Raw genomic sequence first — 12599 nt, forward strand, 5'->3', positions numbered from 1 at the left:
ACACGTACTCCACAAGGAGTGAGCATCTCCCCATGAAAAGAGTAAGCACCTGAAGTTCAAGCGCATCACCTAGGCTTGTAGCCCAATGTTCTGTGGGGTGCTTGTGAACTATACAACTTTTTGTCTTGGGGATAAAAAAAGACTTGCGACAAATTATTAAGAATGCATTGTTGTAAACATATAGTGAGTCACTACTCGGAAAGTCAGTACTCGTTGTATGACCTGTGTGCAGAAAATAAAAATATTTATTCCAGATACCACTCGTGATTCTCATCTCTGAGTACGACGTTTTGAATGATGGGGCTTTATTAACAGGTTAGTGCTTGAGGAAATTATGGTTGGCCGTGGAAAGTGCTGCAAGGAATGGCTCACAATTGAGTTCATCAATTCACTCTTCTACCACTTCACATCCTGTCGACATGACGATATTTCAGTTCAGTCGTGCACCCACGTAGGCATCCTGTTTTCAAGAAGCTGATTAACATATTTTCTTGATATCGCTGTACCCTTTATATTGATATCGCTGTACCCTTTAGATCGGGCTGTGGCTAATGCCATCAAGCCGTAGTACTTAGTTGTAGTGGTAGTAATAGACTTTTATTAAGCCACAATTTACAGGCCGAGCATTTCGACCGCCTGTGTGACCAGTCGACGCTGTTCTTCCCTTCGGCACTGAGCCAGTCGAGCCAGGAGGTGATGAAAAGGGATGGGAGAGGGTAATAGCTCGATTGCTGAGCAGTTGGACAGTAAAACGGGCAGTGTGACAGGTCGGCATATGGGGAGGGGCAATTAGGACAGCAGGGGTCAGACCTATATTTATAAAGGAAAAGGCGAGAAGGGGTTATCAGGCAATTCATTTGGATGTGCCGTAGAGTTTGAGCCTCGAGCGCAGTGAGTGATGGATGAGGGGGAGGGTAAAGACGCTGGTCGAGCCGAAGCTGGAGATATACCTCCTTGATAGTGTGACGCAAAGAGATCTGCCAACCGTTATTCACGGAGCTCTCACTGTTTTCCGAAGGAGTGGGCCAGGGAATGAACGGTGCCCGGTGCAATATATCGTGGGCAAGCTGATGAGCTAGCTCATCGCCGTTAATACCTGAATGCCCAGGAACCCAGCGGAGGAAGACAGTGGAGGGTTGAGGAGCAGAGGCCGATCGCTCAACATTCTGTTGAAGAGCGGGGGGGCAACGTGTTGTTCTGTATGTAACGAATGGCGGCGTGAGAGTCAGAGTAAATCGTGTACTCGGGGAAAAAAATGGAGGGAGAAAAATGACTGCGTGGCGTAGACCATGGAAAGGACCTCGAGCGAAAGTACATTTGGCGGGTGCAAGTATGGCCCGCTGGTGTGCGTGTCAGGTGCCGAAAGGTGTGGATGGTAGATAACGCAGCCACACGAGCCCCGAGAAGCCATGTATGAGGCATCTGCGTAGGTAACTCCCTGTGTAGAGAGAGGAGGAGAATGATGTTATGTTGTTGCATGACACCGGCCGGCGTGAAGGAGGGAGACATATTGGATGGGAGGGGAGGTTAGAAGCAGCGGTGCTAGCGGCAGAAGGCAAGGTGGGAACGGAAACGGGAATGTGCGGGATACCGGCTTGGGCCGATAGCCATTGGCCTTGACGAGTGAGAGAAAAACGGGCAATCTGAGAGTCGTGATGCAGAGAAATAAGTGAACGTAATAGATGGAAGAGGCCTGTGGCAAAGAGCTTAGTGGTAGAGGTGGTGACAGGGAGGTTTAGAGCTGCCTTGTAGAGGCCTAAAAGAGCTCTTTTGAGTGTGCTGAGTTGCGTTTGGGTGAATTGAACGTAGGATACAAAGTACAAGAACTTGTTAAAAGCGAGCGCATGTGCAACCCGGCATGCATGAGACTCGTGGAGCCCCGACTGCCGAGTGACAACGCGTCGCAGGAGGTGAGTCACCGAGTGGCAAGTCCTCACAGCGTGATGTAGGGCCTGCGCGTTCTCTGTCGCTTGCAAAGGGAAGCCAAGAACTTTGCATTGCTGATCAGTGGGGATGACAGAGCTAGAAAGATGTAGGGAGATGAGGGTGTTGTGGGAGCGCCGGTGCACACACCGATTTAGCAGAAGTAGTTCACATTTCTCCGGTGCAGGAGACAGGCCAGCAGTAGCGAGAAAGAAAGCGATAAGGTCCAGGCCACGTTGCAAAGTATCCCGCACGTGGCCGGGACATCCAGACGTACACCAGAGAGTAATGTCGTCTGCATAAAAAATTTGGTGGAGATCAGGTATTTGGGACAGTTGGGAGGCAAGGGGGCCATAGCCATATTAGTAGTTCACATTTCTCCGGTGCAGGAGACAGGCCAGCAGTAGCGAGAAAGAAAGCGATAAGGTCCAGGCCACGTTGCAAAGTATCCCGCACGTGGCCGGGACATCCAGACGTACACCAGAGAGTAATGTCGTCTGCAAAAAAAATTTGGTGGAGATCAGGTATTTGGGACAGTTGGGAGGCAAGGGGGGCCATAGCCATATTAATTAGAGTAGGAGATAGTACGGCACCTTGAGGAGTGCCGCGGGTGAGGGATTGTGGGTTACACAAATGAGTATCAACTCTAAAGCGAGCAACTCGACTGAAAAAAAAAGAAAAAAGGATCAGATGTAAGAATACATGCGGGAGCCACATGACAGGGAGGAGAGCTGAGCGAGTACGTAGTCATGACTCACGCCATCGAATGCCTTCCATATATCGACGGTTACCAGAGCATGAATCTGACTGCGAGAAGGTGAAAGAAAAGTATGCAGAAGAACAAGGAATATGTCCTGCGCACATACGTGGCGTCGGAAGCCGATAAGAGAAGAAGGGAAAACTCTTTCGCCTCAATAAAATAGACAGATGAGTCAAGGCCATTCGCTCAAGAGTCTTGCCAACGCATGACGTCAAAGAGATAGGGCGAAGGTTAGAGAGAAATGGAGGCTTGCCCGGCTTCGTAATCATGCAAATTAAAGAGGATGTCCAAGAGCTTGGAAGACAGCCGCTGTTTCATGCTTCATTGAATGTGTGTAAGAGAAATTCCTTCGCGTTGTCAGGGAGATTACGTAGTGTAGTATACGTTTTCATCCTCACCGAGAGCCGAGCGGGTAGATTGAGTGGCTAAGGCAGCTTCCAGCTCCCTGAGCGTGAATGGGCGGTCCAGGTCTGGGTCAGCTTCGCCACAGTAATCTGGATAGGAAGGTGTGAGGGGGGGTGGGAGATACAGAGATTTTAAATTGTCAAAAACATCAGATGGAGTCCCTTGAGTGAGAGCTTTAGCTAGGGTGGGAGCAACGGCAGGCTTGGTACCTAAGAGAGACCTAAACAGAGACCATGTAGAACGCGAGTTCAGTGCGGAGTCAAGGCCGTCCCACAGCGTGTCCCAATGAGAGTGCTCGAGGGAAGTGCTGTAAGCAATAATTTCAGCCTGCAGAGCATCAATGTGGGAGGAAAGTTGGACGTTGCGTGGCTGGGAGCGGAGGGTGCGTTTTAAACGTTGATGAATTTGCCATAAACGGAGAAGTGGGGATCAGGGTCAGGAATGGGGAGTTGAAAACGAGCGCAGCGACTACAGGATGTCATTGCTGCGGAGATCTGCGACGTCCAATTGTCGTAAGTTTTAAAGGAGTCAGACAAAAGGTTATTACGGAATGCTTCCCAGTCAGTGTGAGCGGCTCTTTGTTTCTGCCTGTTGTGAGAAGGAGGGGTGGTGATGTGTATGAGAAAGTGATGACTGAAAAGGTTTTCAGCGGACACCTGCCAGTGAAAAAGAAGGAAATTCCGAGAGAAAGTGAGATCGGGTGTTGCTGTGAAAGTGTCCGCTCGAGTAGGGGTGTCAGGGGTGAGATGGCGTTCCTGTGCGAGGCAGCGTACAAGGCAACCTGGTTTGAGTGTTTGGGGGTAACCCCAGAGCCTATGAGAAGCATTAAAGTCACCCCCAAGGAGGTTATGGGTGGTCGATGGAAGGGAGTGCAGGAATTCGCCAAGAGCACTAAACAAAGAGGACGTGACAGGGTGGTTGTAAAAGGACATCGGAGTGGGAGAAATATGGGTAGATGGTTGGTAATAGACCACACCAACTAAATATTTCAGGAGGGTACGTCTAGTGATTCAACGAGAACGCCATTGTGTACATAAATAGACGCAAGTGGCATTCCCGTCGTAGCGTGATATTCACGGTAGCCCGGGACAGCAAGGGCCGTCTGAGTCTCCTGTATAAGGAGAAAATGGGGTAATGTGGGGCTGGTGAGAAGATATTAGTGGAGAGCGGTCCTATTATGACAAAAGTTGTGGCAGTTACCCTGCAAAATCTCGAGGTACTTTTCACGCACTATTTAGGCCTTTGAAGTAGAGGAAGTGCCTGCGCGTTCCTACTTTTCTTTTTTGCTGGGGGAAGCGACTCTTGCAGGGAGTTAAGCATATAAGTGAAAGATTCCAGTTGCTTGGAGTGGGTTTCGAGGGTCGTAAGAATCCGGACAATTGAATTTTCCAGCTGGACCAAACGAGTGTGATGCGCAGTGGTGGTGGTTTCGACCATGTCGGCCCATTTAATTACATGAGAGCTGGAGGTCGGGGCGGTGAGTGTGGCGAGTTGCTTATTTAGCTCCGTGAGTTGAGAAGTAAGAGAGGATGTGGTAGTTGCGGGTGTCTGCGTCAGTGCGAGTATTATCTGTTGTATCTCATCTGAGACGCGCTGTTGCTCGCGCTGGTTGCGCTCCAACATAGCCAGTCGCAGATCAAAGGAGTGGCTCTCGTTACTCAAGGATGGTGAAGGTGTGTTTGATGAAGAAGTGCACACGGGAGGTGCGCCCTTAACCTTAGCAGCGTATGAGCCCGGGAGGGATGTTGCGGAAGGTGAAAGGAACTCAAGCGCTGAAGAGGGGGGCGGCGAAGGCTGAGTGGCTCGGGGCATGGCTGTGTGATGGACAAAAGCTGCTTTGGCACAATCGCGTTGCTTAGCTAGAAGGTAGAGGCAGGTGGAGTCGAGAGGTGAGAGGGTATTGACTTGGCAATGGATGCACCAGAGTTGTGTTCACACGTGAGCATCGGGACCTGCTGGTAGAGAAGAGGCACAGCAGCGGCACTTGGCCGGAACGCTGTGTTGGGGGCATTGATGAGCACGTTGCCCAATAGCAAGGCACCGAGTGCAAGTAAGGGGCTTAGGTTTATGCGGACCGCATCGGAAAGAGACACGTTTAAAGACACAAAGCTAGGGATGACGGTTCCAGCTAACGTTATGAGGAGAGATTCAGTGGAGCCCATCATACGTGCAGCGAGTATGTCTGAAGGAAAGGATTCGAGGTCATGCAAGAGCTGAGATGGGGTGAAGTGACCACCGACGTTGTGTATGACGCCGAGACATGATATTGGAGGACTGGGGCATAGGGCTTAATGGTAATCGGCTTACCATTAACTTCCAGACTTGTAAGGGACAGCAGGAGGTGGGCAGTGAGGGGCGAGTGCATTTTCAGAAACACAAGGCTCTGAGCAGGTTTGGCCTAAAGGGTGACCTCAGCACTGGTCTTGGGAGAAAGATTTGCGACGACTATAATGGTAGAAAGCAGGTCATAGAGAGGCAGTTTCGGCGTGAGTGTTCCGGGTGGAAGTTGGATTCCGACGGCGATAAGCTCGGAGCGGGGGCGGGTGGTCGAGGCAGGTTTTCGATTTGCACTAACGGTGTTCCAGCTGCCTTCAGGGGATGGCGTATTGTCTTCGTTGACCTGCGACCATTCCGTCCATTTTCGTCGATGAGTCGTCAGCTGAAGTGATGGAAGGCAAAACTTCGACGATGAAAGGAACGATGCTCGTAGAAACGCGCTTGTCGACAGACTCGGAAATTCCAATAGGTAGGCCAGACGCAGATACGGTGGGACGAGCAGCAGGCGTGGTTGATTGCAACTCCAACACTACATTACGGCTCTCGAGCTCCGGCATATGCGTGGCTATCAAGCTGGGAGTAGCAGAGACGCCACTTGCTGGACTGTGCACGCTGTTGAAAAACGCTGTCTGTTGCTGTATTGTTACTGTATTGACATTGCCAGATGTTGACAGCGGAGGCACGGCTGTATCAGTGGTACGACTCGAGGAGGCAGGGATTACCGACAGGGCGTCGGTTGTCGTTGGTATCCAGTGCTGAGCGGGACGCTGCATCGCGGAGGAGCAGTTGCGGCCCGTTAGTCTTAGCGTGGCGCCGCGCCGCTTCGTACTTTTGAAGGGGCCTGGAGGGCCAGCCTGGGGCAAGACCGGGGCCCGGCTGGTGTTGGGGTGTCCTGGAAGTCTTCTAGAAGGAATAGTGAGCTTGTCCAGACACGTGTGGGGCCCGGTAACGGGCCAAGAACAGGTGAAAGCGGAGCACTATATGCAGCCAGCAAAACAAAATGGCGCTACCTGGACAAAATTTGTAGTACATAGTGAACCAAATACTAAATTTATTTTTTTCCCTTTAAATAGTGAGGTTGAGGACTCGTACTTTGCAGTGAAGGGTTTAATTTTCACTCGTGCCTTGACTTTAGCCACCAATCAGATAACCTCCTTCTAGATGATTCTACCCATTTGAAGTCTATTTTGTCCTCCCTGTCCCTAGACCATAGTGCTTTGCAGAGCTCTGCACCATCATCCTGAACTATAGGGTAAAGCCCTTTACAGAACATTATCAACTGTTCGGCAGTTTCCTCTTCCTCTCAACACGCACTGCGATTCATGTCTACCTCTTCGTATTTGGCCCGATATGTCTTGTCTTGCAATACTCCCGTCCTGGCCTCAAACAGTAGAGAACTACTCTGAGTAATATCATAGATCCTTTCCGTGGCAATTTCCTGCTTAAAAGTTCGATAGATCTCTAGTTCGGACTTCTTAATCATGCCAATTCTCCACATATCGGTCTCAGCTTCCTTCTCCTTCCTCTTAACCGATAATTCTTTCTGGTTTGGCCCCTGCTGTTTTCTAAGTATCTACAAGTCAAATTTCTGGTTCGCTTCCTCCATTTTCTATCGACATTCTTCATGTACAAGTAGCTGAATGCCTTCCTAGCCCAACGTTCCTCCCCCATTTCTCTGAATCACTTCTCAAATTTTATCTTGCTGCTACCTTCCCTGCCCTGAAATGATGTCCATCCCATATCACTTTGTACTCCCTGATTTGGTGTATTCCCGTGAGCTCCTAAAGCAAGCCTACCTATACCACGTTGCTTAATTTCTAATCTTGCTTGAACTTCTGATCTTATGCACCAGACGGCATTGCCGAACGTCAGCCCAGGAACCATGACCCCTTTCCATATTCCTTTCACAACGTCATACCTATTGTAATTCCACAGTGCCCTATTTTTCATGACTGCTGCATTCCTGTTACCTTTAGTCGTTATATATATTTCGTGCTCCCTTAGGTACTCCGTCCCATTGCTTATCCATACGCCCAGATATTTGCATTTATCTATTATCTCTGGCATGACCTCCTCATTCTAAGCTCACTACCTTCATTATCATTAAAATCATGACTGCTGATTTTTCTTTACTGAATCTGAAATCTAACCTATATACCTCATTACCGCAGATGTCCATCAATCTCTGCAAATTTTCCTTGTTGTCGGCCACTGGCACTATATCATTTGCGTACATCAATGCTGGTAGTGCTTGTTCAAATGAGTTTTCCTTGCTTGATGAAAGAGAGGTTGAAGCCAAGTCCACTTCTCTCTATTTTCGCCTCTACTCCTTCTAGGTACATCATGAATAACAAGGGTGACAGAGGACGCCCCTGCCTGAGCCCCCGTTCTACCTCTGTGGGCTTGGATACCTGTTTTTCCCACGTTATAACTACCTTATTACTTTTATTGATTTCCTTTTAAAAGATTAGTGACTCCATCTGCCACACCTAGTGCGTCTATAGTATTCCCCACAAGTCCTCTTGAACCACTCTCCCGTGATATCCAAAAATGCTAGCCACAGGGGCCTGTGTTCCTTTTCTGCTATTTTGATGCACTGCGTCAGTGAGAACAGGTTGTCTTCCAACCTCCTGTGTTTCCGAAACCCATTCTGCAGTGCCGACAGCAACCCCTCATCCTCTATCCATGCCTGCAGTCTTTCCTTTATAATCTGCATTGCCGGCCTGTAGACCACTGGTGTCACTGTTATAGGACGGTAGTTATTTATGCCATTTTTGTCCCCCTTTCCTTTACAAATCATGCTCATCCTGCTAAGTTGCCATCTATCGGGGACTTCATCATCGATTATTGTTCTGCTCAATGCCTCTCAAGTCTGTTTGGACTTCGGACCCAATGTCTTTATCAGCATAATTGGAATGCCATCTGGTCCTGTTGATGTACTACTTGGAACCCTCTTCTCAGGCCTTTTGCATGCTCGTTGTGAAAATGGAGCCATTGCACCACTTGATTCATCCTTGTCTATTGTGGTGCATAAGGCAATTCTTTGTTGAAAATTTTCTGTCACCCTTGTTCTTATATATTCAATAGCTTCGTCCCCTTCTAGCCTAGCACCTTGAGCTGTAGTTATAAACCTCTGCTCTAGGCTCGTCTCATTTCTTAGGGAGTTTATATATTTCCAAAATTTAGCAGCTGCCTTTCTATCTTTTTTATGTACTTCTGCCAGCCACTGAACTCCCTTTCTTCTAATCTTTTCATTGATCAGAGGGAATGCTTTCCTTCTACAGCTTAGAAAGATGTCCTATTTTCTTCCAACATTATGTGTCGGTTCACCCCGCTGCTTAGCATGTCTATGTTCTCGAGAGGCTTCCCGACGTTTTGCTATGGCTCGCTTAACTTCCTCGTCGCACCAACTCTTGGATTTGTGTCTTCTTTTCCGGGGTGACTTGACACGTGCCTTAGCAAGGTCTAGCTCAAAACAGTTAGATTAGATTCGTGTATGTCCACACTGTTCTATTATCCTCAGTGATCACTTTATCAATTTGCTTAGTAGCTATTTCTATTTGCCTTTTTGAATAAAAATTTTCCTCTAGTTGCTCATCTTGTCTTTTTCCCACTTGTGCTGCTCTTGCAAAACCTAGCTTGATACGTTTGTGATCACTACCCAAACTTCTGGAGCCATATTCAACTATGTGCGTTCCCCTGAGCCTATCATACATCCTATGTGGCATCAGTAAATAATCTATTATTGACTGCAGCCTTCCTACCTCCCATGTTATTTGCCTTTCACACTTGTAAGCACTGTTGCAAACGATCAAATCATGCCTTTCACATATATCCATGATCATTTTGCCTGTTGGGTCAGTATGCCCCGCTGCGGTGGTCTAGGGGCTAAGGTACTGGGCTGCTGACCCCCAAGTTGCGGGATCAAATCCCGGCTGCGGCAGCTGCATTTCCATTTGAGGCGGAAATGTTGTAGGCCCGTGTGCTCAGATTTGGGTGCACTTTAAAGAACCCCAGCTGGTCGAAATTTCCGGAGCCCTCCACTACAGCGTCTCATAATCATAAGGTGGTTTTGGGACGTTAAACCCCACATATCAATCAATGTTGGGTCAGTGTACCCATCTTTATTTTCTATGTGCGCATTCATATCTCCTAGTATAATTATCTTGCACTCTCCTTCTAATTCCTATACGTCCTTTGATATACACTCCACCATTGCCTGGTTTTCCTCTCTGGCCTTTGGTCCTGTTCACAAGTACACTAAACCAAGGAGTGTCATCTGCCCAGCTACTTTCCCTCTTAACCATAAATGTTCCATGCATCCCTGCTTGACTCTTTGCCAATCCATACTTTTATGTATGAATGCACCAATTCCACCCCCCTTTTTGCTGCCATCTTTTCTATTGCAATATTGCCACACGTAGTCCGGATTGCAAGGTGGTTGCTCCATGTCCCGAAGATGTGCCTCGACAACCCCATATACAATCAGCTTCTCCTGCCTGAACTGCTCTTTTATCTCTTCCAACTTTGACCTATTCCTGCAACCCTGCATGTTAATATAGCCTATGTCTGACTTAGCTCTGCCCTTGTGATTACGTTGACTTCTACTACAAACTCTGTGTGGCTTGAATATTTTTGCCCCTTTAGAACCGTCTTTGGCTACACTGTTGGCCTTAGGGCTCTGGTTCCCCCTAAAGAAGCCTTGGCTTGACGACACATCTTATTGCCAACCCTTCTACCCATCGCACCCCTGTAGTGAATGCCATACTGTGCAAAGGGGCGAGCGCTGGGCTCGTACACGTCTTGGTTCACCTCCTTTACACTGTACCCGAGTTGCGGGCTCATACTCTTGATCACACAGTTGGCCTCCACTACCCTCCCTTCAATCCCACGAGACTGCCCCCAGACATCTGGGACTGTGCACATGGTCACATGCACACTCTCAGAGGCGTCTTGGAGCTTACGCATCGTATCCTCAGTCTCTGAAGGTACTGATCCTTGCCCTTCAACACATCATTGAGCCCAGCATGAATAATGTCGAGATTTTCGCCCTCCATGCTCTCCTTTACAACTTCCTGAGCTTTGGCCAGTGCATCCACTATGCTCTTCCCTGATTGGGCCTCCACCCGCACTCTCCCATCTTCCTTCCTTCACTGTCGTGAAGATGCCATCCATAACCCTGGCCACGTTAATGTCCCCCACCACTAGGACCCTTCTACGCTCCAATCGCTGGCTTCTTGTTTGTGATAGGGCCCCTGTTTGCTGCACCTGTTTCTCTCTCTGCCGTCTGTCCTGTGTTCTTGCCCTGCTCGACTGCCCCGCCACGGATCTGTATGTTCTCGGAGCCTCTGTGCTTTGGCCAGACACTGCGGCCCCCTGACCTCCCTTCTCGCCTGTTTCATCCCGCCTGTCACCTTCTTCGCTACCCACGCCTGCAGTCTCACAGTGCTCGGGGCTGTGGCAAAGCGTCATTACCTCCTTTACCCACTGCTTGAGCTCGGTGCCCTTCCCGTTCTTTTCAAAGGTCGCCCTTCATTTGCTCTAATAGGCTGGCGGTAGCGTCCTCCCGCTCACCCGATGCTCCGAGCTGTTTTTGGAGTTCTATCCGGTGCCCCCGTTCCACCCTAAGCTCCCCCTGAAGCCCCTCGATGCTAGCCTCCATGCGCTGCATGGCCGCCTTCAGTGCCTCGCGCAGCCTGCACACGAAGCTCACCTTCTGCGCGTCGGCCAAATTCGTGAATGCTGTCTCGTTCAAGGAGCAATAGCGCTTGCATTCTTCGTACTGCAACAGCTCACTCTCGCCCGTGGTTTCGCTAGCCTTCTTATCCATCGCCAGCCTGACTATCGGATTGAGCGCCCGACAGCCCCAAGTTCAACCCTAATCCCGCTATCTAGCCCCCTCCGTTAACTCTCCTACCTCAACAACTGTTTGAAGCTGCCGCCTACACCGAACGCATACATGTTAAATTTCGCTAGTAGCCTCTCACTAGGTCCACTTTGTGTTAGGCTCCAGCTGTTTAACAACTAACCGGGCGCACCGAACTTAGCCTACCCCGTTCATGCAGTCAGTGTCACTGCAATGTTGTGCGTGTCCCACACCTACAGTACTCGCAATGCAAGTGATTGATTAGGAGAAAAAAATAATATTGGTGTTCACAAACACAAACAAATAAAGAAAAACTTATCTCTGGTTGCACGCTGCTCCTGCACGAACCGACCTGCTCGACCTTGCACGGTCTTCATTCAAACGCATCATGGATCGTCAGTTATTCAATCATATGAGTTGCGAAACTGCACTCTGAAACCTGGACAGGCCGTTGGCCGACCTAGCGGGAGTGAGTAGATCGTCGCGCCATCTGGGAGGGACAATACAAAGCATTGCATACAAAGCATTGCAATACAAAGCATTGCACTTGCACGTGTACCTCCAAAGTTCTGCGCAAGGAATGGGGGAATGGGAATTAAGGCTCGTTCACACAGAAGGCGGTGCGGCCAAAGTGGCGTGGCAACAACGTGGAAAGTGGCAAAAATCTCCTCTCCAGGTGGCAAAAGCGTGAGAAAAACCAGGCGGCAAGGGCGATCGTTCTCGGAGCAATTTTCTGCCGCCTGCCGCGGCTTGCAGCTTTGCCGCAGACAATCAGAATGGCACGCAGCAGAGGCGCAGTGGTGGCGCGGGTGTACATTTGGGAGAAGCATTGCACGTCATACCGACACGTGCGCAAAAGCCCGAGATGCCCACCTCCTCAGCTGTGCGGCCAGCTGAAAGAGGCATGCAGTCTGAACATGTCCACGCGCTTGCTGCCTCACCGCTTCAACGCAGCCTGCTTGGCTGCTTTTCCGCGTCGCCTTCGGGGTGAATGAGCCTTAAGAAGCTATGGGCACCTCGCCAATGCCTCATCCGTGGTCAAAAGTGGTTTCCCGGGAAGTCGGCTGAGCGCTGGCTCTGTTCGCTGTAACCAATCGGCGGTGCTCGAAGACGATCGTTGTAAGTGCAATTTTGTGTCATTGAAACAGTGTACATTTTCACGGTCATGCGGATATTGATCGCTTTAAGCGAAAGTTTGTATAAGTAGGGCCGTTATATGTGGGCTCGACTACAACTTCACTGTACAGTACTGCAAGGGTTCACATAATCTAGCGGTGGATGCACTTTCTCGTTTACCTTTACAGCTTGCAGTCTGTCCAGAGCTGGAAAAAGAAATAATCTCTCTCATTACTGCTTGCATAAGCAAAG

This window comes from Rhipicephalus microplus, chromosome 5 (genome assembly GCF_043290135.1).
Source record: "Rhipicephalus microplus isolate Deutch F79 chromosome 5, USDA_Rmic, whole genome shotgun sequence".
NCBI lineage: Eukaryota > Metazoa > Arthropoda > Arachnida > Ixodida > Ixodidae > Rhipicephalus > Rhipicephalus microplus.